The sequence below is a fragment of the Herpailurus yagouaroundi genome, unplaced genomic scaffold (assembly GCF_014898765.1).
Source record: "Herpailurus yagouaroundi ecotype Mexico unplaced genomic scaffold, PumYag 187, whole genome shotgun sequence".
NCBI lineage: Eukaryota > Metazoa > Chordata > Mammalia > Carnivora > Felidae > Herpailurus > Herpailurus yagouaroundi.
The window spans coordinates 25,528,546-25,532,035 of record NW_024412418.1 but is presented as its reverse complement, the minus strand read 5'-3'; positions in this window follow the sequence as shown (position 1 = coordinate 25,532,035).

Sequence of the window (3,490 nt, the reverse complement as noted above, 5' to 3'; positions counted from 1 at the left end):
TCCAGACCTTGGTCACTGTAAGTCTGTCCTGGGCCTGAGACCCACATTTACTCTTCAGGTGCTGCCAAACCTGCTTTCTCAACTCTGAAGAATGTAGGATATAACTTGGGGTGCAGAGAATAGAATACAGTGATGTCTATAGGAAGAGAACAGCTCTCTCTGCCACCACTGTGCACCATGAGTTTGCTTTGAAATTTAATCTATCAGGATCACATTTTAATTATCTCTGTACCTCTCAACCCAGGTCCTATGACAAAACTGTACATACAGTTGCGTTTGGCAGTATGAATCAACTTGGTGTACATGGAATTGCTTCTCAAGCAATTTGGCAGTTGTACTTGAATGAAAATTTCATCTCGATGCGGTATTGCATCCACATACTGAGTCAGTGCAGCCGGAGGAAAGCTCTCCTTCACCCATCAGCAGCAAGAGATCAGGGAAAAATCACAGACTGAACTAGAATACCAGAATTTGATTTTTGCTCTCTACCAGACACAGAGAGTGCAGCCTTCAGAAGGTCACCTTAACACTCCTGACCTTATCCTCATTATTGAAATGGATGTGATAATATTTATAGTAACAACATTAGTAATAATAATAATGATGATGGAAGTACTTACAGTATGTCTGGCATGATTTTAAGAATGCTTAAAACTCACAACAAACTGATTCAGTAGATATGACGATTTTCTCTAATTAAAAAAAAATTTTAATGTTTTTTAATTTATTTTTGAGACAGAGAGTGTGAGCAGGGGAGGGGCAGAGAGAGAGCAAGACACAGAATCTGAAGCAGGCTCCAGGCTCTGAGCTGTCAGCACAGAGCCCGACACGGGGCTCCAACTCACAAACCGCGAGATGGTGACCTGAGCCGAAGTTGGACGCCTAACTAACTGAGCCACCCAGGCGCCCCGTATCCCAAATTTAAAGTGAGTAAACCAAGGCACAGAGAAATAAAATAAAAAATAAATAAAATAAAATAAAATAAAATAAAATAAAATAAAATAAAATAGTAAAATAAGATAATGCAGCTGTCAATATCTATCCTCAAATTCTTGTTTTCTCTTCTATATTAAAAACCATGGCTGCTTTTATTTATTTATTTTTTAAGATTCTTTTGTTTTCAAACATGGTTTTGTCTTGGTTTCCATGACAACTCTTTCTCCTGGCTTTCTTTCTACCTGTCTGGCTGGTAAGAAGTGGATCTAGGGATCTGGGTATCATGAATCCGAGGGAAACTCTGTCACATGGCTTCTCTTTTGCAGTGTCTTTACATCTTGTAACCGGTGCATACCTATTCATGTTTGTTCTCTGCTAACTTGAGTTCATACGTGGTTCATGATCACTTATTTCTTTACTGGGAATTTGGAGCTCTGGCTTCCATTGCTAAAGGGTCCATTCTTTTGGTTTCCTTGTCTGACTCTGAATACAGAAAACCTTCCCCATGGCCTGTGCTGCTCTGTGCTCTCTGCTTGTCTCCTCCTTTGATCTACTTTCAAACTCTGATCTAGCTCTCATGCTCACCACTGCTCCCAAAATATGTCAAACTTTATCCACCCTCAGAATCTTCAGGTTTTCTGTTCTTTCTGCCTAGAACGCTCTTATGTTACATATGATTTACCTGCCATGCTCACATCTTTAAGGTCTACAAAGTCATTTTCTATCACAGTGCTATATTTTATTTGTGTTCCTTGTAGCAAAAATGCATATATCTTTATTTGCCGACCTGCTCATTATTTATCTCCCCAAACCAGAAATCCAGGAACAAAGACAAAACCAAGGTTGTTTCATTCATAGCAGTATCACTAAAACCTTCTGCAATATCTAGCATGTAGTAGAACTGCACTAAATATTTATTAAATTGATTAAATAAATGAGAGGAAATAAGGTTACCATGTCCTCATTATTTATTGTCATATTAAAACTATATTTATGGCTCTCTCAATAACAGAATAAGACAAATGCATCTTCAATTGCCCAAACAGTCTAGTGAGGACAAATCGCAGGTAAATGATATGTGAGTTTTTATGTGTGTTTTCTCTAGCAAGGAATTCATGATTTTCATGAGTACGTCAAATATTTGAGTAGGCTATTTTAAAGAAGTTTTAATCACTGTCTTCTTATATAGTGAAAGCGTAGTTATATATCTTGATTTTAGATATATAACTGCTTTCAGAATTGACAAGATGATAGTTTACATAGTTGAAGCTTAATTTCTCAGATTCTCAAATAATTAATATTTTTATTAAATATCTGCTTTGTACAAGTATGGAGTAGAGGATGAAATGGTCATGGAGTGGAGGTGAATTCATGACTGGAGGAAGGCTAACACACTGCCAGTAGCTTGTAATAGAGATATTTCTTATTTTGAAAAAATGGGATTTTTTAATAATCTACACTCAGTATTACTCAGTGTATATTATTTTTCATAGAGACAATGCTTCATATAAAATATCAAGCAGTATTTGCTACCTTATCAAATTAAGCTCCATTTATCCATGCAGTTGAAAATATCAGAGATTGGTCTTTTGATAATGTTATTAATAAGATATAGCTATGATGCAAATTTTATTCGTTATATTATTGAAGACCATCCAAAATGGCTCTGAACCTGAAAATGACTTTAAAAGCCTAGAGCCTTTTAAACTCAATGATTAATTAGGTTTGATTGTCCCAGATTTTGTGGCTGGTTTTAAAGGATAGTCTGAAACAAGATACCAGGTAAATAGATACATTATTCCTTTGGTACCTCCACTTTCAAAATTAGAATTCCCATCTACCCCACTTTCTCCTTGTTTCCAGTAAATACCTTGAACTTGTGATGGGGAGATCGATATATACCTAAATAAAATAAAACACATTTATAATTTGGATACAAATAAATACTATGAGGAAAAAGAGGATAAAATCTAATTATAATTATAACTCAGGGATCCAGAAGACTGTATTTCGAAAGTGCATTTAAGTCAGTCTATGTAAGAACTAACTAACTAACTAACTAACCAACTAACTAACTAGCTAAGTAAATAAATAAAACTTCAACAACTGAAACTTGGAGAGAATATACCTGCAACCATTATAGTGTACCTGGAACCAATTTTAGCTTCCTCCTCTAACAAACAAACAAAAAACAAAGGAGGAAAAAAAATCTATGAAACTTTCTCTCAAACACTGAAACCTAGGAAATGAAGGGCTGTGACCTCTAAGAGAAGAAAAAAAATGAGGTGAGCTCATATGATCTATCCTGGCTTTCTGCCTAAAGGTGACTTCTGAGCCACAGCACAGGGAGGGGAATAAAAGCAGAACACAGTAATTTCACTAAGTTGACAAGAGTTTGCAAAATGGGGAAGCTGAAGTGGCTAAATGTGCAGAACATATTAGAGGTTTCCCAGGGGATGGGACGACTCAGAGAAAGAGCTCCATAAATTTTCACAGCACTCCCCCTCTGTATCTGTTACTGAATACTATGTACAGGATATCGAAGTGAGTTTCA